General features: G+C 35.6%; 2 protein-coding genes and 1 pseudogene across 2 annotated transcripts in view; 2 read left to right on the plus strand and 1 right to left on the minus strand.

The window, feature by feature from the left end:
- LOC126875441 (uncharacterized) overlaps positions 1–25,488 on the plus strand; it is a 299,435-nt gene that overhangs the window by 163,654 nt on the left and 110,293 nt on the right. The window lies entirely within an intron of this gene.
- LOC126875586 (U6atac minor spliceosomal RNA) lies at positions 5,160–5,259 on the minus strand (annotated as a pseudogene).
- LOC126875575 (uncharacterized) overlaps positions 22,268–25,488 on the plus strand; it is a 36,338-nt gene continuing 33,117 nt past the window's right edge. The window contains exon 1 of the mRNA XM_050638526.1: positions 22,268–22,408. The gene's annotated coding sequence lies outside the window, so the exon portion shown is untranslated. The remainder of the gene's footprint in view (positions 22,409–25,488) is intronic.

Below are 25,488 nucleotides of genomic sequence, written 5' to 3' on the forward strand. Positions count from 1 at the left end.
GCAGCTCCTTCCTTACAATCCAACATTTGTAGCTTGCCGGATGATTGTTTCTGCAATTTGCACAGATTACCTTTTTTATTTTTTTACATATGAGCAATTAATCGAGAGACACATACCTGAACATTTGACACGAGTCGGTAATTTATTACAATAATTTTTCGTGCGTCCATGTCGTTCACACACTGTGGAATATTATTATTAGCTCTTGGCGTTTATACTTTTATGAACATATCACATACCGTCTTATTCACGTTCAGAGAGAAACATTGACAATGATGTTAAAGCGACACTTTCGCTTAAGTAAATTACGTTGTGTAGCGTGTGTCTCCTTTCCAATAGATCTGTTTTGATATATTTTATGTCAAGTTTTGGGTGTTTAAATTACTTATAATTCTCAATGAGAATTGATTGTAAAAAGTCTACCAAATAAGAAAAAAGTTTTGGGTGTAATTCTTTTATTGTCACCTGAAACCTTTTAATATCTTTGCTTAGTAGGTATAATAATTTACATTTTTATTTTTTGGAATATTTCTTACTATCCTGTATGCGTCTGAATCGAGCTCTTGTAATTTCATTTGTTCTTCCAATTGTTTCGTTATATGTTTTTTGGTTCTTATATGTAGTTTTAACGTTTCCTTGTCTTATTTAATTTACATTACATTTAATGTATTGTTTTTGATATAAAAGTAGAATGATTTTATAAATTCTCATCACTGATGTTTTGTAATGTTATACATCTATTTGACGTTTACGAATCTTCTAACCACTTAATATTGGTTTTCACGTTAATTAGTCTTATTTTCGTACGTGAATTCTCCAAATCTACTTTTGTTCCTCTTTTCCTTTCTAGTGTGGGAAGCTTCCATTGTACATTGATAACTTTTTGTTGTTGCAAAACATGTTTTTTCCTAAAAAATGTCAAAGTTTTTCAAGTATTTCTGAATAATATTTTTAAATTTGATAAATTTACAAATTTATATCTCCTCTTAACATTTAACGCTCCAAGTGTGCCTCTCAAGCACCACCTATGTGCGGTGCGGTGCGGTACCTTTTTTAAAATCTGGTACTTAAAAACGTTTTCTCTTCTTTTTTTTTAGTTGGAAGAATTTTACAACCAATTCTCATGGAGAATTATAAGTAAAAGCTTTTAATTATAGTAATAGCCGATTAATAGTCTATCAGTCGGTAAGTGTCGACGACAAAAAAGCGATTATTCGGCTATCGGTCGGTAAAGTGTTAAAACCTTGCAAGTCGAAGTATAATGAGAATAAGTTGGAGTTGTCGGTCGATATTCACAATTAAAAGTCGGAGCGTTAAAGGTTAAAAATGAGAATAATTAACATTAAATTTCTATTTGTGTTCAAAATTTTAATCAACTTATTCTTTATATATTCTTTATATATATATATGTCGGGTTAAGATCGGAATTTTGGGCGCGTGACAACTCTTCGCGTGGACTAGCCATCGTTTCACAAAGCCGAGATTATATGTACACGTATATACAAGACTATCACTAAGCTTAACAAATAATTAAGTCTAATGAATAATAAATTTGATGAACAATGAAGTTAATGAATAATATGATTTACGAATAATGAATTTAATGTACACTATTAACAATGTTTTTGTTGGGTTCAAACGAATCCACGGCCAACGAGATAACTCTTTACTAAGCGTAAAAAATAATCTTAGGCGCAAAATACGATTGACGAAAATGCTCGATGTGTCGCTCTCCAAGGCAATCGCACGAATGCCAGCCTCGTCTGCAATTCGATACGCACTCGTTAGAAGCATCGAAAAGTTCCGAACGCCGTTTCTAGGCAGTTTCTGCCTGGAGTTTGGTTATTGATACAATGTATGTCCCATTGTCTCGGCACCTTCCAGGTAACCTCACACGTGGCTAGGTCCGCTCTAGAGGCCGCATGCCGCCACAATCACACTTCTCGGAAAACCCATACAACCACTCCAGACCTCCCTTAGGCAAAACGTTTATCTCGTGACCGCGGCTACGTTCGGCGACCAATTGTCACCTCGAACCCAATCTCGCTATCACAAATTTTAAACAATTACAGCTATAATAAAATCTAGGCTAAAGTACTAGAGGATGTTCCCAAAATTTCCAAGGAAAGGCTTCGGCTTTCCTTTCACCTCCGACATATACATATATACGTATGTAAGTATACACACGTATACATATAATATCAATTACGATGCTTATAATGACAATAATACTACTTATAGTTTCTGTCTTCATTTCTAGTTATAAAATACATTTCACTGTTAGTGTCAAAGATTGAAATATCATATTTGCATAATTTCTTACACTTCGATACAGGTAGGAAAACATTGCCATCTCTGCAGAAAAATTATTTCAGCTGTATTTTAAATAGTAATAATTTAAATTCTATTTTTCATCTATATTTTTTATTTTCATTTATTTTTTATTTCTATCATTTCTGTTTATTGCAATGAAGTTATCATATCAAGCTATTTGTGAAAATTATATACAATGAAGATAATAGTATACACGACGAAATAGAAAATTTTGTTTAAAATTTGTCATCATGTCATGTTAGATTGTATGAATATGTATCGAAAAGATAACATTTTTCTTTTTTTTTTATTTGGAAGAATTTTACAATCAATTCTCTTTGAGAATTATAAGTAAATTATTCTGGTGTGGTATAACTTGAATAATAAATGTTTATCGTATGTTTGATTCTGGTTGAATCTAATGCTTAATTCTAGAAAACATAACATGTATGTAGATTATTTATTTTTCAAAACGTACACTATAAATATCAAATATCAAATGCAAAATTTTTCATGGTTTCCTATGAATTAATATATTTTGAAATCTGTCGGAATTAACTAAATATTTTTGCTTCTTTCGTAGATTCTGCAGATGTATTAAGGGAATGCCCTGAATTAGAATGTTCTAAAACAGCGTCTTTTTGTGATTTTTTTTAGAAGGGTAAGAAAGAAACGAATTTGTTGAACTTTGAGATATGATTTTATATATATTTAACGAACACAAACAAATCTTTTTTTAAGTAAAAAGAAAAATTATAACAGATTTCTAATCCTATTTCAGGAGCTGCAGTTTTCAATCGGCGTGAAAGATCCACCTCGTAATTCTTGACTGAAACGAAAAACCAAAAAAGGATTAAAATTATTATATATTCTCCTTCTCGATGAACTAAAAAAGTTCATCAAACAGTTTATTTAAATAATTGTTATAGCACCTTAATGTTTATTTTTTCTTTTTATAAGACACATTTTTTTCTTTAAACCCGCCAAAATTTTTAATTGCACGCTATTTTCTGCCCTTTTTTTATCTCTGTTATTGTTGTTATCTTGTTATCTTATTACATTCATCCACGCATTTTTACTCTCTATTCCGAGATAAATCTCAACAGCTTTTGATGTACAGAAAACGAATATTTAGAAAAATATAAATGTGTGTAAAAATAAGAATGATATAATGTATGGTAATAGTGTAATACTAAAACATTAATGTTTTTCGATGCTTCAATTATAGATTATTGAAAGTATATTGTTAAGTAAAAGAGATTGGAAAAATAAGAAACCAACACCACTTCTTGGATAGTTTCTGTGAGCGTTGTTACTGCTTGATCGATGTGTTCGGGTGTTTTCAGTGGGATGTTGCAGCTGATTTTGCTCTCTATTATTTCTTTGCTCTCTATTATTTCTTTGCCATTTGATGGTTTCATTGCATAGCTTCTCTGTGCTGCTGTAAAGTATTGGTTTGTTTCTGTATGTAATTATTATGGGCGTATGGTCGGAGGTAAGCTCGAGGCTGGGTGCTATGTTTAGTTTATTTCTGTTTAGATTTATAACGGGCCCTCGGGCTAGCTGAACATGATGCGGAGACGCATCGACATCTGGCAATCATCTTACTCGAAGAATAGGGTCTGCGTGTGGCGAGCTACGGGACAGAGACAGTTGGAATGTTTACTGTCGAGTGTTACAACTATTTCCTTTTTAAGAAGAGCTATAGAATTATTCCATGCCTTTGTTAGACAAAGCGTTCATCCCGTGACCGCGGCTACGTTCGGCGACTGGCTGTCGCCTCGAGCCCAAGCTCATTATCACAACTCTCAAACAATTACAATCGGATTGAATAACTACAATTGTTTAATTACAGCTATAGTAGACTCTAGGTTACAATGTTACGGAATTATCCAAAATTCGAAAGGCTCCGGTGTTCTTTCATCTCCGACATATATAACCTTGGTTATGAATATTTTAAATCGGCACAATAATTGTTAAAAGTATGTATCAAACATTTGTCGTACAGTAATACGCATGATCGGTAAATATTTCTTATGCTAATCTATAAATCTAAGGAATCTCAGAAAATAAATGCTTTAGATGGAATATATCCGGATTTGCAGATAACTTCTAGATACTGTTCAGTTTGAAAACAAAGACAAGGAATATATGGATTATGTGGAACATCTCGTATCTTATTCCAAAAATTACGAGCTGATGCGGTGCATTCTACGTGTTGGTTGGTTTATTAAAGAGAGGAGTGATAAAATTGTAACAGTCAGTGTATATTAAAATCACTTTAAATACAAGTACAAAGATAGTGTATGCCAGTTGTAATCGTCGCACCTTCAATGTTACCGTTCAACTCTACGCTTGCTATTGCACTGTATGACCTGTTATAATGATTCGTTATAATGATCGTCCTAGAAAGGACGTTCGTCTATTCGTATCGAACGATGGTATTATAAAAATTTCAGATGTAACACCGGATGACGATTAGAAAGAACGACGATAATGTTTTGTTCGGAATTTGTTTACCTTTAGACCTAGCGAAGCAAAACAACGTTGTCACTCCAAGGCAAAACAATACGATCCGCCTTAAACGTATCTAAGTACATCTCTGACAATCGTCTGTTCCAGTAGCAAACTGTAGACGCAAGTATATTGCAATCAATTTCGATCATGTTTAAGAAATGTCGACAAACTCTTTTGTGTCTTTTCAAACGAATGAAACTTTATTAGAATATATTGCGAATAAATGTGTTCTGTATTTTTGTGCAGCATGCAAAGTTTAAAAGGATATATTAATCCTTTCTTGTTATTTATACAATTGATATACAATATAACACGTTTGGATATTGATCAAAAATTCATTTTTTATGAAAATAATCTCACCTAACCATTTATATATGTGTTCCATCCTTGTCTACGGGAGTGTTAAGCATGTCTCCTTCCGTACTACAAAAAAATTTTTTTTTTTTTTTTTTTACGTGGAGGAAATCTTCATAGACACCTTACCACCCTGTGGGGACGGGCAGAAGGTAGTGCCGGATTCTTACCGGCTAAAACCTCCACGAACGGGACAGTGTAGCAGCGCGAGTTTTTATCGTCGGGCCCCTGTGTGCTTAACACCAAGCACGTTTAAAAACCAAGTACTCCCAGAAAGTACACCCAGAACACACGCAAGGGAGGGGCTGGCCGCTTGCCTGTTTGTATATTCTAAGAGAAATTTTGGTTTTTCCGTCCCTTTTTTTGGGGGCCTTCCATACCGAGGATTCGAACTCGCTACGCGTCACCTTCAATTCTCGACCTTAACGACCGTAGCCAACTGCCCCGCCGAGCTTCTAGCTCATTGGAAAGTATTTGATTCTTAATGTGGTAATGTACATCATAGGAAGTATTCTAATTAGCCTCTTGAAGGAAATGTACATTTTTCATAGCCCTCTCTAAATACAAGGGGTAAAGGTAAATAATTCCCTTAATTCAATCATTATTATTAAATCTATTATGAAGCTCTTAATAATATATTTTTGCTGCTATTATAATTCTTGTAGTAAGAGATGGCCGTTCTAAAATAATTGCTGCTTCTTCTAATGCACTTATTTTCAAGATGCCTAGCCTTGCGTTTTCCATCGCACTGGCAGAGATTTTATAACGTATGGGATTAGCATAAGTTATAAATAGGTCTAATTAATAATTTGTAACAGAAGATTTTAACCTCAAGATTTAGGTCAGATGCAAACAATCGAATTTGCAACAAATGACCGCAACGGCAATGGGTTGGAAGAGCAAGAAAATACTTCGACTCGCGGAAGTTCTTTTCAGTTTGATCGGACCACTCGATAGTCGCATTGCACTTTGTTGTGCCTTTTAACAAGTCCTTGAGCGGTTGTAGAATTTGCGCTACCCCCGGTATGAAACATCGATAAAAGTTGATCATACCGAAGTATCTTCGCAGTTCCTTAACAGTACCAGGTGCTTTGATTATCGCATCAACGCGTTCAGCCAGAGGTTTTGTCCCCTCCGCGGTAACGGTATAGCCAAGAAATTGAATTTCGCGCACGCCGAATTCGCATTTTTCGAGGTTTATAACGACCCCGTATTCGTCGAGGCGATTGAACAAAATCCGCAAGTGTTCGCGGTGTTGTTCCTCGATATCGGACGCGATTAAAAAATCATCGAGGAAATAGCAAAATATAGCGACAGATATAGCAAAAGAGTCAACAAACACCGAAACCCCCTAAATAAACAGCCATGTCACTGCGCCACGCCAGAAAAATTACTGAAAATTCTCAACGCGGGAATTGATTGTAATTTCAACAAGTAAATAAAAAAAAATACCTGGGCATGACCCTGGACAGGAGGCTAACTTGGAAAAATCACATCATAGACAAAACAAAGCAACTCAAGGACAAACTCAAGAAATTCTATTGGCTCACATATTATATTAAATATTATATTAAATATTATTGGCTCACATATAATATCAAATATTATATTAAACACGAAAAATGTAAAGCGCCGACACATATTATAGCATGGCTACGTCGTACCGTTGCGTATCGGTACCTTTGCCTAAAACATCATTACAAAAATTCACCGTTTATTGTGAATACCAAAATGTATTTAAAATTGTATCTTGGGTTTAATAAACATCTTTAAAAAAAAAAATATTATCACACTTTGTTTACAGACAACTTTGTAAATGCATAGTTTATACATTTATATCTATACCAATCTATACATAACTGCTGCAGGAAGCTCTTTTATAAATGGCGCTTTTATAAATTTTTATAAATGCAAATGAATTTAAGAGGATTTTAACCGTACGTCAGCACATACAGTTTATTTTACGTGTCTCTACATAAATATGTTTTATATTTATATTATAAATACTTACATTTGTGCATTGTGTTTAATTATGAAACTTCTGTTTCGTACAATTAATAAATAACGATGAAATATAATATAATAATTCATAACACGATGAAATATGTCATATTTCGAACGTGTTTCCCGAGGTATAAAAAATTAACCGTTTAAATAACTCGTTAGAATTAAATTTCAATGAACTACTTCAAAAACGACTTGAAAATTATTTTTTCAGAAAATAATTTATTAGCCAAATAAATAGAAAAATGAATAGAAAAATGTAGCAAATGTGAAAATTATTTAAAAGTTGAGATCGTGCGCGGTTATCATTAGTTTGCATTTTGGGCACATTTTGTATACATTATTTTAACCAATTGAAGAAGAAAATAAAGTGCAACATTCCATATATTAATGGATTCAACGAAAAATATTTCCGGCCATTAGGCAACCGGATACCACACTAACCCAACCAACTACTTCTTTTCTTTTTCTTCTTCTAAGATTCTTGTGGATATCTAGGGGGAACTGAGATCGAACGGCGATAACATGTATAAGGGAAAGTTATACAGAAGAATGCCCTTAACTACATATTTCAAGTTCATTAAAATCGGTCAGACATTCTCTGATGATAATTAAGGAATTAATATGGAGAACAATTTATGTAACAATACATTCGCTGACACGTTGAATGAAATATTTAATAAATATTATGTAGGATTCTTTTATTTATTTAGAATGAGTTAAACAGGAAACGATGGTTATTTAACGTGAGCTAAATACTAATACGTCGGGTTAACATTAGAATTTAAGGCGCGTAACGATTCTTCGTTTGAATTAGCCATCGTTTTACGAGACAGAGATTATATTTACGCGAATATACAAGATTTTACAAAATATTATGAATATTGAGTTTAATGAATGATAAGATTAACAAACGATAAGTTTAACTAATAATTAGATTAAAGAATAATAAGTTTAACGAACAATGAGAGGAACGAATAATATGTCTTACGAATAATAAATTTAACGAATAATGAGATTAACGATTAATAGGTTTTACGAATAATGAATTTAATTAACGCTATTAACAATGTTCCTAGGTTCAAACGAATCCACGGTCAACGGGATAACTCTTTACTATGCGTAGAATAATTTTAAACACAAAAAAAATACGATTGCTGAGACGCTCGGTAAACTGCTCGATGTATCACTTTTCAAGGCGATCACACGAATGAATATCTGATGAAAATCTTTTTCGCTGTACGACTGCATTTGTTTGTTATATGCTCGCTGGAGGCATCGAGAAGGTTCCAATCGTCGTTGCTAGGCAGTTTCTGTCAAAAGTTTGTTGTATACTCTTTGGAAGCATCGAGAAAGATCCAAACGCCGTTACTAGGCAGTTTCTGTCTGAAGTTTGATTCCTAATACAACGTGTGTCCCATTATATCGACATCTCCAAAGTAGAATTCTATGTGATTTCTAGGAAGAACAATACAACCGATCCACACCTTCGTCAGGCAAAACGTTTATCCCGTGACCGTGGCTACGTTCGGCGACCAGTTGTCACCTCGAACCCACTTTCGCTTTCACAAATATCAAACAATTACAAATGACAATTGCTTAATTACAGCTATGATAAAATCTAGGCTAAAGCATTAGAAGATTTCCTCAAAATTGCAAAGGGAAGGCTCCGGTTTTCCTTTCATCTCCGACAAATATATACAATATTGTTAACTAGTGATTTGAATTGTATAGAGTTTTAACAGTTGAGCAGATTACAGTTGCAATCTAAAGCGTGATCATATCCATTTCCAATTAACTTCAACCAAAAAAAAAAAAAAAGAAATTATAACTATATAAATGAAATACAGATATGTAACAATTTATCTTGCATATTTTACTTTTTATAATTCTTGAAGAATATTTGTATCCTATCCAAATTTTTTACATTATTTTCTAAATTTAATCAGGACTCAAAGGTTTAAAAACAATATAATACAGAGAATATTACATAATTATTGCGGATCAATATATTTTCATTAAAAACAGAATTTGTGTGTATTTCACTGTAACAAGGTTATGTTTATGAATAGAAAAATTCGGATATGGATGGTTCTACAGAAGTGGGAATTTCTTGCGGTCCTTATATTTCAATACTTTTAAAAATGTTAAATTGTATTATAATTGCACGTCATAGAAGGATAATAAATGTAATTTCATAAGCAAATTACGAAGAACTGCCAATTTAATTTAATTATATCCAAAAATTACCCTTTTACACGTGAAATTCTCAATCCACTGTTAAATAATATGATAAAGTTGTAAAAGAAGTAGCAACCTGAAGCAGCCTGATAAGAGTGTAATATAATATTTATGTTATATTCATGCTTGCGAGTTTGCTCCGGAGCGCCTGGTCGCGATTGCTGGGCCATCATCGAGCTAGTCAATGATGATGAAAAATTCTCAACGCGAGAATTGATTGTATTTTCAACAAATAAATAAAAAAAAAATATTCATGCTTAAAAAATGCTTTACACTGTTTCGGTAAAGTTATGAAGTGTATAATTTATTTATTTTAATTTACAATAAAGAACGCAAGATTGATCATTAGATCGCTTATGTAAGGAATAAATGTTCGCTATTTTTAAAAATGCAATAATTATTTTTAAATTTAACTGAGAATTGTCAAGATTGATAGCTAGTTCGCTTATGATTAATAAATATTAATTGGGTGAAACTATAGAACCGTTACGTCTTTTCCGATCTCGATGATTTTTGAATATGTTGTCAAGTGCATGATTGTCCTACTGAACAAATTGTAAAATTTAAATAAATAAATAAAAAAAAAGTGCATGATTGCGAACAACTTTCTTCTTTAACTGTCTAAGAAATCTATCTATATCAGTAGAATAAATTCTGTTTAGAAAATACATATCATATAATTATACAATGACTCATTGAAATCTAGCTTTTATTTTTTGTTGATAGTATGGTAAGAAAATACGAAGTTCGAACGCTCGTAGCGATTGCCTGGGTTACGTCATCCTTTGTTCTAGGAAAAGATAGCGATGCTCAAGGGTGTGGCGGACTTCGATGTCTTTCACAGCTGCGACGCCAAGCATTTTTTTTTTATTTATTTGTTAAAATTGATTGTAATTTTAACAAATAAATAAAAAAAAATGTCACGTAAAATTCGTGATAAAAAAAGGAAGAGCTGACCAATAGCTTAACCTGATTGTCCTTTTATATTTTTATATATTTTATATTTTTAGTCACAAAAGTGGTAAAGCACAATATTACAATGAATCAGCGAAGTTACAAAGTATTAAAATATTTGTTTAAATCGCGGCCAAAACTAGTCTCGTGGTCAACGCACATTTTTCTCAACATGTCCCAATTCACCACATTTGGGACATTTTACTTGTCGCTTAGCAGATGATTCACGTTCCGTTTTAGAAACCGGTGAAACGCGTTTGTTGACTGGATTATTGTTACGTGTGGTAGGTAATGGTCGATCACTTGCTGTTGGTCGAGAACCTGTCCTCCATCCCTTTTCTTTTTCTTGTAGGTATCTTTCAACGTCTACGGCTTTTTTTTCTGTTGTGTACAAGGAATCTAGTTTGCCAGCTAACAGTATGCGTCCTATGTCGCGTCGAAGTCCTCTTAAATAAATTCGACTTACTTTCCTCATGGTGGCTTCAATCATTATTCGTCTTGTAATTGGTTGTAGATTTTCACTAATTATTGCATATGTAAGTCTATTCAATATGCAGCGGAATCGGATATTGAAACTTTGAACAGATTCGTGGCGTCCCTGTTTCAAATCGCGTAATTGTTCTTCGTATTCGTCAGATGTTACATCAACTACTACGTTGGATCTCAAAGTGTTATATAAATCTTCATAATTTCCAATCGGTATGTGTCGAATACTGCGCGCGGCTTTACCGACTATTTTATCGATTTTTATGGCTTTCAATAACAAATCCTTTTGTGAACAACACATTCGCATAGCATGTACTTCTTTTATGAACTCTTCCACTCCAACATCATCGTCACCGTTTAAAGTTGGTATAAATCTTATTGCATCTTCCGCTGATAACATAATCTGGTGTTGTGGTTCGTTGTAGTATTGGTCTCCGCCATTATTATCGCTTTTGGGATCAAATGTCGTTTCGGGTATGCTCGCTGCAGGTATACGACCCTTCTTTCTTGATTTCACGGTTTTCTTTGTGGTCTTCGTCACAGATTTAGAATTTTTGGACTTAATTATTTTTGTATTTGTAAGAACTAGCTTTATTTCGGCAACTGCTTGTTTTAGCTGTTTGATTTCTTTAGCGCGGCGTTCATTCTCTTCCCTTGCTTGTTGTGCTAATATTTGGATCTGATCTTGAATTTCGGTGTGTTTCTGTATCGCTTGTAATACTTGCCGTAGACTAATGTTGATATCTTTATATGATAAGTCATACATTTTTTTTCTTTTCTTATTTTTTTTTTCTCGAAAATTGCTACTTAGTCCGAGGTTTGGTTGACAAAAGAATCAAGCTTTACCTTGATATCCGTAGAAATGGAACTTCCGTAGAATGTCCGTTAACTTCAGATTGTGAGTTTATCGTTGATGATGACCCGTAATCCAAGTTGAGTCCTTTTCACGTAGATAGGATGTCTTGTTTTCCTAACGAGCACTTATCACTATTGCTTAACTTGATATTTAATTTCACTTTTATAATTTGATATGCTTTTACTCACAAAAATGATTAAATGCAATATTACAATGAAGTAGCGAAGTTACAAAGTATCAAAATAGTTCAAGTCACGGCCAAGGCTCTACCCAAGACTAGTCTCGTCGTGGAATGCTCGTAGTTTTTATATGTGTAGAGCTTGAAAAAGTTGAGGGGCGAGGAGAGGACCATGAATGCCCTACGTGATGGGGAGTTTGGTTTGGGCCATGTTTCCAAAGGCCAGGTTAAAATCTAACGGTTCATTGTCAGTAGCGTACTTATAATACCTACAAATTATACCTATCTATAACAAGTATTAACTTATTGTAAATAAACAGCCATGTCACTGCAACACGCCAGAAAAATTACTGAAAATTCTCAACGCGAGAATTGATTGTAATTTCAACAAATAAATAAAAAAAAAAATTGTCAGTAGCGTGGAATGGTATGGATTTACGTATAGTCGATGTCACACGGGCGGGGTTGTTCTTTGTACAATTGTCAACGTGGAGGAGCGTCAAAGCAAAACCACGCAAATTCTGCATTTCCGATAATATAGAAGACTGCTTTGAATTCGTTCGATCAATTCCTAACAATATCTATAAACAGTGAACTTAAGGCCCCATTCACAACTACATGCACTAGATTGTAAGAAATATTTGTTGTATATGTATGTAGCGGCACGTGAGTCATAGGACGATTCGAATCGAGAGTGACTTGTGTTATTGTTTTGCCTCGGAGTATTAACACCGTTTCGATGTATGAGATTTAAAAGTAAACAAACTCCGGACAAAACAATATGACCGCTACTTGCAACCATCAACCGGAATCGAATTCAAACTTCTCTGATCAATATAAATAGGCGAGTATGCGCTCTAGAACATTCATTAACCAGTATCATTATAGCGAGTAGCATTGAGCAAACGACGATTACAACGTAATATACTTTTTTTAAAATATTTACTAAAATTACAATCGCTTCTCGCGTTGAGAATTTTCAGTAGTTTTTCTGGCGTGGCGCAGTAACATGGCTAATTATTTATAAATAGTTATTACTTATTATAGATAAGTATAATGCGTAATATACTAACTCTGTATTTTGTACTTTTTTTTTTATTTAGTAGACTATTTACAATCAATTCTCGTTGAGAATTATAAGTAAATTCTTTTGGCGTGGTACTGTAACTTGGATTATAAGAATTTATAATATGTTTGATTCTAGTTGGATCTAATGGTATTCTGTACTTAGAGCGATTTTTAATATATCTGACTATCACGAGTATTCACTCGTCTCGTCATTAAATAAATCAACACGTTTGACATCCGCCTCAGCTCATTTGAAAGCCATTTGCATAAATTTGAACCGCCGACCTTGCACAAATCGCTTGTTATTGTTTTAGTAGGGCCGACTTCTTAGAGTAGTCAGTAGAGAAAATGTCGTCCATGTATATTTATTCTAGATCTCACAAAGGACATAACCTAACAAACACGATGATGGTACCCCGCTGGGGGTAGCCACCCACATGTTATATTAGTATACCACTATAATATTTTACTAAATGTCCTACTGGACAAATTGTAAAATTTGAATAAATAAATAACAAAAAAAAAAAATGTATATTTATTTCTCTAGAATTGCTGCTCTTAGAGGAAACATTGTTTTCGTCTGCAGTTAACTCTTTTATTACTTTATTGACTGAAAATGAACTACTATTAATCCTTATATGTAATTATATATGTATATGTATATATAGTATAAAAATCCTGTACGCAGCTTATAAATTCGAATTAGCTCCGAGACGTGAAATCTCCTAGAGATCAGTGAGAATCAGAAAGAATTAACGACGACCGTGTATAAGAATTTATAAGAATGTATAAGAAACGTAAACGCAAACTTCTATGTACGTTTGAAGAACCTTTGAAGCAAGCAAAGATTTGTTACAAGAATTATTGCGATATTGAGCTCTCTGCGAATTATCTTCTTACACAGAATAAGAGGTAGAGATTTAAAATTTACTAGCATTCCCGAGTTTTCAGCCTTAAGCTTAGTATTCAAGAAAGTATCCGTTCCTTGAGAGTTTGCGGATCGAGCTTTCTGGCTACCAGGAAAATCGGCCCAAATGTTTGGTTGGACGTTTGACAGCTGCCAACATAAATAAAGAACCAGAAGTGCATCTTTTTAATTTATTTTCCCTGAAAGCTACAAATTCAGAAACTTTTCCAGAAATCAAAAGAGTTCTCTAGATAAATGTTCTTCGCGATGTAGTAAAAATTCTTTTGCCATCGGCATTCTCGTTATCCAGGATCCATCATAAGCTTCGATGAAGCTTTTCCAATGCTTATTCAGATTCTCAATTTGTACTTTTATAGCATCTTAACACTTAGCCAACTACGTGCGCCACAGCGAGTTGTACATTTCCAACGCACTGGGGCAAGCTAACCTATACGCTTTCCACCGCGCATTTTTCCAAGTATCGACGACTAATATTTACTACATAAAAAACAAACAAGTCCAAAAATTATTTAAGTGGTTAATTATGTTTTGCAGTAATGATTTCATTTAATGATTTCACATGTTGCTTATACAAAATATCAAATTAAAAGTATAAAAAAATATAGATAAAATTAAAAACATTAAAGATGACTAAAGATAAATAACGCGACTTGAGTGTGAAATTAAAAATTCATAATGCATTTTAATATTTTTTTACAGTGTGGTATCGTCTGATTATAACTTTATTTAGTCATAACTGATAATGTAAATTTTTAATTAATTTTAACATCGCTAAATTGGTATACTTTATTATATACTGTACTTTATAAAAGCAAAAAGAATGGTGCAATTAATTGGGAACAATTTCAACTAAACGATAATTGATAATAACAACAACAACAACAAAAAGAAAACGCATTGCTAAAGTCAAAAAGGGAAATTTCCTCATTCGGTCACGCACCGATGTTCTTCACAAAGGGGTGATCTCCCTCTCAGTTGGCCTTAGTGTCAAACCATTTCAACTAATTTTTCCTTTTTAAAATGTCTTCGGACTTCCACACATAAAAGGAAGAAAGAGGATGATCTCCCTTTTTTTAGAGACAAGAGCAGATGTGCGTTAGGGGCGACCAGAGAATTGGACGAGGGAAAATCCTTTCAAACGAAAAGGGAGGATGGTAAGTTGTAGCACAATAAGAAGAGACTCAGAAGTTCGGGCGATTGTGACACCAATCACATCTCAACCTACATCAGTGATAAGACATCGACCGCCGACCTTCGCACATTTTTGGACACATCACCACCTTATCATCATAGCATACATCAAGGCTGTGACGCACCTTAGTCCACATCAGAGATAGGATATCGACCCCCGACCTTCGGAAACTTTTCCACATCATAACCTACACCTTTCTCAACTTAAAATAGTTTCATATTTTTTAAATATGTGATGTACAAGATATTCGTAGATGCACATTGCACGCGTCTCAGCACTACTTTTGTGTCGCAATCTTTTCAACCATCGTGCGTACAGAACAATTGCACCCTTCTGTTTTACGAGACGCTGCGCATGCACATACTGGCACACACACGCGGCTAATTCGGTATAGCACACAGAATTACATATATCTCAATACTTCGTTTCTTTTATTCTGTTTAATGAAAAATTATAAAATAAATAAAGGATATTCTGTTCAACAATGTACATTGTCCTATATGTCTGTCAATTTCTTCAGAAATTTTAGTATTTTTCTTTTATACATATATAAATACCTGAAAATTCGCGATCTATATATATGTCGGAGAAGAGTCAGGAACAGGGTTGTGGGCGTTTGATAGACCTCCCTTGGAGTTGGCCATCGTTGTGTGATAATGAAGACGCGGCCTGATGCTACGAGTAGGGACACTACTGATTCGACAATCAACAGCGGTGATTGGGCACTTGCGATATTAGCGACGTTGATTGGTCGATTTGGGACAGAAGCTGCCTGTCTGTTTGCAAAAATCTTAATTGCCGAAAACCCAGGTTTTATAGCGGGTCTCCGGGCTGGCTGGGCTTGTGCTGTGTACGTGCCTTCACATCTGGTATTCATTGTTCGAAGGGACCTCTATGGGTGTTTCTTTTAATGAGGGTCATACTGTAACTCCACGCCTTTGTTGGACGGAATGCCCGTCCCGTTGACCGCGGCTACGTTCGGCGACTGGTGGTCGCCTTAAGCCCAAGTTTATCACAAATCGGAAACAAGTACAATTGGGCAGGATGATGGCAAATTGTTTAATTACGACAGTAAACTTTAATTGCAATTTTATGGATTTTCCCGAAGTTCCAGAGGGACGGCTCCGGCGTCCTTTCGTCTCCGACATAGAAAATAAAATTTCGTTCAAGATTATGTAGGGCTGCAATAGTTCCGACAATTCACTTAAAGATTACCTAAGGCAGTCACGTATCATTTGTAGTATACGTACATATAGCAGTATACATATACGTACACCCTTTAGTTTCTATGGGCTGCGCAATCCTATATCTTTACTAAATCTTCGGTAATTCTAAAGACCCATAAATTTTCATCGTTGTTAACATCATCATTGTTCATCGTTGATACTGAATAGAAATTGTATAAAATATTGTTCCAGGAAAGAATATCCTTTGTTCTATGATAATACAAAATTTTAACTTTGATAATGTTCATTTGTGGGAACAATAAGAAACCTATTCATTGAAATCTGGATATTGGGACTGTTACAATACTTTATATGCCATAATTTCCATAAGTAACATACAGAGCAGTACACAGACAACAAGAAATTATTTAGAGAATTTAAAAGCTTTTTTTCTAAAAGCTTTTGTGTTTATTTATTTATAGAATACAATTTTATACAAATTATAATTGTAGTGCGACTTTTACCTGCAAATACTTACACACGAACCTCCAATATGTGAAAAGTGTGATGTGTCAATTACCGTCAAGTAAGCACGTGAAAACCATTATTCTGGGAGAAGAACAATTAATTTATCAAACACGAACGAAAATGTAACAAGTCTCATTCAATTTCTAGTAAAATTAAATATTTTTAAAGATTTAGCAAATCCTTTTAAACGTTTTATTACGGGTAATTATACATCGCCAAAACTTTCGGTTAGTCGGTAACCAGATATGTCAAGATACCTATCACTGTTTTCTACGACGACCGTGGTAGCGCTATTTCGCAGGTAATTGAAGACACAAAGCCGAATCCTCTCTCTATCATGCGCCCAAATAGCTGAAACCAATCAGAATTATATATACACTTGCATTACACTGTACTTTCTATCAATTAGAAATAGTTTTTCTCCTCCAATGCACATCCACTTTGTAAAAGAAATTCTAGCCAATATAGTTAACATCTCTAAACTCTAATATTATTTTATAGATATAGTATTCTGTTACACTGCTATCATTTGTTACAATTTCATTAACGCATGATCTTTTCATACTGTAAGGTACGAGAACACACGACATTTCATAAACATTATTCGGCTGAAATTATGCGTACATAACAAAAGCTGTACCAAAGATATAATTTTAGAAATTGATAATGACCTTCGATGTTAAAGCATCATTAACTTCGGCACTCTATAAAAAGGGAAACAAGGAAAAGCTCGGGATGGTAGTCGATCGTAGTTGACGGCCGTCGGTAATAGTCGATTAGTTAGTCAGACAGATAGCCACGGTTAATTCGTATCGAGTCTGTATCGACTCTGTATCGAGGCTGTATCGAAACGGTAGTTTAGTTCAGTAAGCATCAGATCTGTATCATGATCGCTTGAATTCGACGTGCATCACGTTACGACGACGATATAGAAGTAAACACTTTTAAAGTTAAACATCGGAGTACTAACACCTAACATGTCCTCCACCTCGATGCTGTTCTCTACGCAAGCACATTGAAATGAAGTTTTTAATAATTAAATTATAATTTTTCTTGAAGATATGATGCATATACTTTAACTTTAACAATTTACTTTAATAATTAATAATATAATTCAGTGTGATATATGTTACGACCGTTCGCGGAGAGACGCGGTCGCGAGGAAAACGCGTTAGCGAGAGGCGTAAATTCTCGCTACGATTCGGTTAATCGACGCCGCGAAATAGTCGTTCCCCTGTTTCGGTTAAGATAACAGAGATGATTAAATGAATATGACACAGTATAGTAAGTTATATTTCACCGTTTATTCTAACAACTTATGGCGAAGGCAGTTACGCTGGTGCGTATGTACGAGATGAGTGAGTGACTGATCTACGGGTGTGTATACCCGGTTGAAGGATGTTGACCGTTCGAAGGATGTAAAATCAGTGATGTTCGGAGACGATGCTGTGGCGAAGGAAAGCTAAGGATGGGTGTGTCTAACGCACGGGACCATCGGATTTGTTGGTGACGATTTTAGTTAAGAGAGTGAGGGAAATAGGCTTCGTTGTTAATTGGTTAAACGAAGAGTCTTAACCGCCCTCGAGAGAAAGTGGTTCGTGGGAGGAAAGTTGCATCATACGTGAGAAATTCTCAACGCGAGAATTGATTGTAATTTCAACAAATAAATAAAAAAAAAAAAATACGTGAGAAAAACTAACTTTCCCTTGTCAAGCTGTAGTAGACAATGGTCTTTAGAAATGCTTCAGAAACAGACCTTTGTTTGGTTTGAAGGACCTCGACTAGGAAATTCCTGAGATTTATGGAAGGTACTTGAGACTATTGAGGGTACGCAGTGAGTATCCGAAGACATTTGGTTGCCATCTTGCCCGCGGTGTGTGGCCTGGGCTATATATAATATATACAATATATTTTAAAGCACGGTACGGCACATAAATCCACGTTACAATTTTCACACTCATAGCACGATAGTGTTTTTCAAATTGCTCTTCGTTTTCTATTTTGTAGCGACATTTTGAGGTTGAAGATTCTAAAAGATTATAGGGAAACGGATCGGCATGTTAAAAAGAGCATCTAGTAATGGTATGTTTATATTAACGAAAAGCAACAATTGATACTTGACACTGGCGTATCAAAAACGAAGATAAGAACGTTGTGGGGGCAAAAGAAGTGTGAAACAAGACAAATGAAGATCATTTACTTCAAACGGTGAGCGAATGAGTCAGTAGAGAGTCACTATAGTGGCATGTCGTGATATAAGATGACATCCACGAAAGCCACTATAGTGGCACCTAAGAGGTTAATTTTCAATATTTCGAGATCATTGATCCTTATGGCCGCTTCTATCGACAGGCTTACCAAACTACATCAGTTATATTAAAACTTATTCAAATACTATCGTTGGCAATAAAATTTATACATAATAGACAAATATTATTCATAGTATAATTCGAAATTTTAACAAATATCTTGTAATCCTGTGCTTGTACTTTCTAGCATAAATTACCTAATATAATCATTACGCTTTTGTTAGCTGCTTCGTAACGCGCGGTATCACTATAATGTACGCTATTAATTTTAGTTGCAAAATCATTAATCAAGAAAGATATTGCATTTCCTGTATCGAGAACTACTACTGTTTCGCTTATACCGAGTCGTATTTTTGCAAACAACTTTGCGAACGATTTCGTATCCTTTATGGACATTTAATCAAATCCACATATAATATAAATAATAAATTGTAAAACGACGCTTGTCGTATTTCTTAATGTTTAGTAACTTAGCGTTGGCGCTGTAAAAAAACGAATTTATCTTAGAACCAATTAATTCTAGGACAACGTTCTGTTTTAAATTACGTGGAAGTATTCCTCAAATCGATAGAAACAAGTTTCATTACGGTTGGATGTAAAGTGTGAAAATTACTGCGTGTTACGCAAAAAAAATTTTGTTACATTTGCATGTCAAAATATAGGTTCTCCAGATGGCGTACAAGCACGGAGGATGAACTGAGACAAGCTCATACATTTTTATTATTATTCTATTCTTTGTGTAATAACAAAGTTGTGTAAAAAAGTGGAATTGTTACTGAGTTTACCCTGTCATCTGATAATAAACGGAAAGATAGCAAAGAAATCTCGTTCGTATCAGGAGCCTACTTTGAAGGTAATGAAACGTAAGTAAATTTGTATTTTATTAAATATATTATTAAGGTGAAGTCTAAAAAAAAAAAGAATATTTCATAAAAGTCTTGTTATTTAGTTAATTGCATTTTAGGGGCTGCGTACAAACCCGAACCAAACGAGGTAGGCGACCACCTAACCTAGCGCGCCACTTACAATAGGAACAAGCACTAAGTATCACGGCCGGCTTGCATGTGTCGCTAACCGACTTGTCTAAAAGAGCTATTCAAATGGTTGAATCGCTTCGTTGACTGGACGAATCGGTGGACTAGACCTGAGCGTCTATAAGCCGGCTTATCTATGTCTAGACCAGGTAGATTTACTTTATTACAATAATAGTGACTGAAAGAAAAAGGGAAAAGCTAATTCTGTTTTTCTACTTGAGCAGAAAATCAACAAATTTGGATCTACTCCAGCAAACCTTTTCGTTTGACAAACTACATTACGAACTACATTATTTGCCACTTGTCTCTACTACTGGAACTTACTCTTATATACTGGACTAGATTTCGATGTTCACACACGGCAACTTCTTAAATTCTTTGTTACTTACCTGCTGTACTGGCCGTGTCTGACCCAGCCTGCAGAAACTTGGTGGAAACATATGTGGTGGAAACATATAAAAATTCGCGCTTTGCATACAGACATATTATGATAGAGATTATTGGAAGTTGGTCGATAAACTAAATTTGATTAACAGTCTTTTCGAATTTTGCGCGTATGTGACGAGTGTCTTGTAGGTAATATAAAATGATTTTATACAAAAATTAACTTAAAAAACATTATATTTTAATAATCTGTATGTATATCTTACATTTTTAAACATATTTTTTAATATTTTTTCTGTATTTTTTATGATAATTTATAAAACACCTGCCAAGATGTAAGGAAATAAGTATCGCAATAATAAGTTGTTTCATGTCTTTCTCCTGCTTTATTTCGGAAAGAAAACACCTTACAATACTTTTTTGTTCCTGTTACAACTACATGGAGCTTTCCATTTAACTGAATTTCGTCACAATTAACAGTTGACGTCGAAGATCGATCTCGGGATCAACTGGAATCAGGAGAGACTCATATCGTTGTTCCTTGGAGTACCAACCTTGTTTTGGTTTGTTAAGTTTAAAGATAAACAAACTTCCCTTCTTAGGAGAAGGGGCCGCTATATAGTGGCACCCACGTTTGGATCCAGTTGATTAAAATTTACAGCTCCTGGCGTTTGTAGTCATCGTGGTTCACTGTGTCGATGTTTATTTGGTGCTGGATTGTTCTTAAGTTGTTTTCTTGATATTATCGCTGCGTTACGTGCTTCAGCAACCGCTGGTTCCGCATCAAACGGACTGTCCTGCTTGGACTCTGGTTTCAGGAGAGCAGTTGCGCTCTGAATTGACCAGCATTAGGCTTAGTTTGTTCCTTGGAGGTGTCACCATGCTGGCACTGTGCAAGGAATGCGCTGCTTCGTCCTTCGTGGCGAGTTCGCCGTTGGGAGGGTCAGGTGGAATGGCTCGACTGCTCTGTAGTGTTCCAAATATCTCCGTAGTCCGATAGCTTGTTCGTAGCCCTCCAGCAGGCCTTCGATAATGCGACTCCAAGATATCAGGACCTTGCGAGTTCGTTCTCGGTCTCATCTTTGTTTCGGCTTAACGCGGAGATTCCGATTCGAGCCAATTGCAGATATGATCCATCTCGGAGGCGGCGGAGGTGGTGTTTCACATTCTGTTCCGGATAATGATTCTCCGATACGATATTCTTGATCTGGAACGCTTTGTCACGCTTTGTAACAGATTGAAGATGTTTAGTGGCGTTGGATAAGGTTATGCTCAGATAATGACGATGTGGTTGCCGTTAAAGGGGGTGTTGGAGGGGGTGTTGGAGGGGGTGTCGAAGAAGTTTTCAAAGGGGGTGTCGAAGAGGGGTCGAAGAGGGACTCGACGAGGGAGTCGAGGAGGCACTCGAAGAGGGGCTCGAAGTGTGTGTCAAAGAGAGCGTCGGCGAGGTTGTCGAAGGAGGAGTCGAGGAGGGAGTCGATAAGGGAGTTGATGAGGGAGTCGAAGAGGGAGGCGAAGGAGGTGTCGAAGGAGGTGTCGGAGGAGGTGTCGGAGGTGTCGGAGGAGGTGTCGGAGGTGTCCAAGGAGGTGTCGAAGGAGGTGTTGGTGGTGTCCAAGAATGTGTCGGTGAGGGAGCCCAAGGATGCGTCGGAGAGGGTGTCCAAGAATGTGTTGAGGAAGGTGTCGAAGAAGGCGTCCAAGAATGTGTCGAAGAGGGTGTCCAAGGATGTGTCGAAGAGGGTGTCGAAGGATGTGTCGAAGAGGGTGTTCAAGGATGCAACTATTTTATCGATTTTTATGGTTTTCAATAATAAATTCTTTTGTGAACAACACATTCGCAAAGCATGTACTTTTGTTATGAACTCTTCCACTCCAACTTCATCGTCACCGAATAAAGTTAGTATATATCTTATTGCATCTTCCGCTGATAACATAATCTGGTGTTGTTGTTCGTTGTGGTATTGGTCTCCGCCATTGCTATCGTTTTTAGGATCAAATGTCGTTTGGGATGTGCTCGCTACAGGTATACAATCCTTTCTTCCCGATTTCACGGTTTTCTCTGTGGTCTTCGTGACAGATTTAGAATTTTTGGTCTTAATTATTTGTTTACTTGTAATAACTGGATTTGTTTCGCCAACTGCTTGTTTTTGCAGTTTGATTTCTTTAGCGAGGCGTTCGTTCTTTTCTCTTGCTTGTTGTGTTAATAGTCGGATCTGTTCTTGAATTTCGGTGTATTTCTGTATCCCTTGTGGTACTTGCCGTAGATCAGAGTTGATATCTTTAGATGGTAAGTCACACATTTTTTTTCTTTTCTTATTTTCTTTTTCTCGAAAATTGCTACTTAGTCCGAGATTTGGTTGGCAAAAGAATCAAGCTTTACCTTGATATCCGTAGAAATGGAACTTCCGTAGAATGTCCGTTAACTTCAGATTGCGAGTTTATCGTTGATGATGACCCGTAATCCAAATTAAGTCCGTTTCACGTAGGTAGGATGTCTTCTTTTCCTAACGAGCACTTATCACTATTGCTTAACTTGATATTTAATTTCACTTTTATATTTTGATATGCTTTTACTCACAAAAATGATTAAATGCAATATTACAATGAAGTAGCGAAGTTACAAAGTATCAGAACAGTTCAAGTCACGCGCAAGGATCTACCCAAGACTAGTCTCGTCGTCGAATGCTCGTAGTTTTTATATGAGCGGAGCTTGACGGGAGTGAGAGGTGAGGAGAGGACCCTGAGTGACCTACGTGATGGGGAAAGTTTGGTTTGGGTCGTGTGTCCAAAGGCCAGGTTAAAATCTAACGGTTCATTATCAATAGCGTGGAATGGTATGGATTTATGTATAGTCGATGTCACACGGGCACTCGGTTGTTCTTTGTACAATTGTTAACGTGGACGAGCGTCAAGGCAAAACCACGCAAATTCTGCATTTCCGATAATATACAAGACTGCTTTGAATTCGTTCGATCAATTCCTAACAATATCTATAAACAGTGAACTTAAGGCCCCATTCACAACTACATGCACTAGATTGTAAGAAATATTTGTTGTATATGTATGTAGCGGCACGTGAGTCATAGGACGATTCGAATCGAGAGTGACTTGTGTTATTGGTTTGCCTCGGAGTATTAACACCGTTTCGATGTATGAGATTTAAAAGTAAACAAACTCCGGACAAAACAATATGGCCGCTACGTGCAACCATCAACCGGAATCGAATTCAGACTTCTCTGATCAATATAAATAGGCGAGTATGCACTCTTGAACATTCATTAACCAGTATCATTATAGCGAGTAGCATTGAGCAAACGACGATTACAACGTAATATACTTTTTTTTAAAATATTTACTAAAATTACAATCACTTCTCGCGTTGAGAATTTTCAGTAGTTTTTCTGGCGTGGCGCAGTAACATGGCTAATTATTTATAAATAGTTATTACTTATTATAGATAAGTATAATGCGTAATATACTAACTCTGTATATTGTACCTTTTTTTTATTTGGTAGACTATTTACAATCAATTCTCGTTGAGAATTATAAGTAAATTCTTTTGGCGTGGTACTGTAACTTGGATTATAATAATTTATAATATGTTTGATTCTAGTTGGATCTAATGATATTCTGTACTTAGAGCGATTTTTAATATATCTGACTATCACGAGTATTCACTCGTCTCGTCATTAAATAAATCAACACGTTTGACATCCGCCTCAGCTCATTTGAAAGCCATTTGCATAAATTTGAACCGCCGACCTTGCACAAATCGCTTGTTATTGTTTTAGTAGGGCCGACTTCTTAGAGTAGTCAGTAGAGAAAATGTCGTCCATGTATATTTATTCTAGATCTCACAAAGGACATAACTTAACAAACACGATGATGGTACCTCGCTGGGGGTAGCCAGCCACATGTTATATTAGTATACCGCTATAATATTTTACCAAATGTCCTACTGGACAAATTGTAAAATTTAAATAAATAAATAACAAAAAAAAAATGTATATTTATTTCTCTAGAATTGCTGCTCTTAGAGAAAACATTGTTTTCGTCTGCAGTTAACTCTTTTGTATATTGCAGCGGGAGACTATAACTCAAAGCACACACTATGGGGATCAAGAATCACCACACCTCGAGGCAGAACTTTGGAAAAATACATTAGAAATAATAACCTCAATATATTATCCACAGGAAGACCGACATTCTGGCCGACAGACCTGAGCAAAATATCTGACCTGCTAGACTTTGCAGTTACAAAGGGACTAAACAGAAATTTTTTTTTTTATTTTTTTTATTTGTTGAAATTACAATCAATTCTCGCGTTGAGAATTTTCAGTAATTTTTCTGGCGTGGCGCAGTGACATGGCTGTTTATTTACAATAAGTTAATACTTATTATAGATAGGTATAATTTATAAGCATTATAAGTAAGTAAGTAAGTTAATTACAACAGAGTTTCGAAGCCATGAATCTATTTATAGAACTACGAAGACTGGCCCGTCTATATGTCGGATTTTTTCCAAAATCGATCTCGTGCGCGCTTACCATCGAATTCCCATCGCGCCGGAGGACGTACCGAAAACTGCGATTACTACCCTTTTCGGCCTTTTTGAAGCGACTAGTATGACGTTTGGGCTCCGAAACGCCGCCCAAACGTGCCAAAGATTCGTGGACGAAATCACAAGAGGCCTCGATTTCGTCTACGCGTATATCGATGATGTTTTAATCGCGTCCGATACCGAGGAACAACACCGCGAACACTTGCGGATTTTGTTCAATCGCCACGACGAATACGGGGTCGTTATAAACCTCGCAAAATGCGAATTCGGCGTGCGCGAAATTCAATTTCTTGGATATACCGTTACCGCGGATGGGACAAACCTCTGGCTGAACGCGTTGTCGCGATAATCAAAGCACCGCGACCTGGTACTGTTAAGGAATTGCGAAGATACTTCGGTATGATCAACTTCTATC

Source organism: Bombus huntii, chromosome 18 (assembly GCF_024542735.1).
Source record: "Bombus huntii isolate Logan2020A chromosome 18, iyBomHunt1.1, whole genome shotgun sequence".
Lineage (NCBI taxonomy): Eukaryota > Metazoa > Arthropoda > Insecta > Hymenoptera > Apidae > Bombus > Bombus huntii.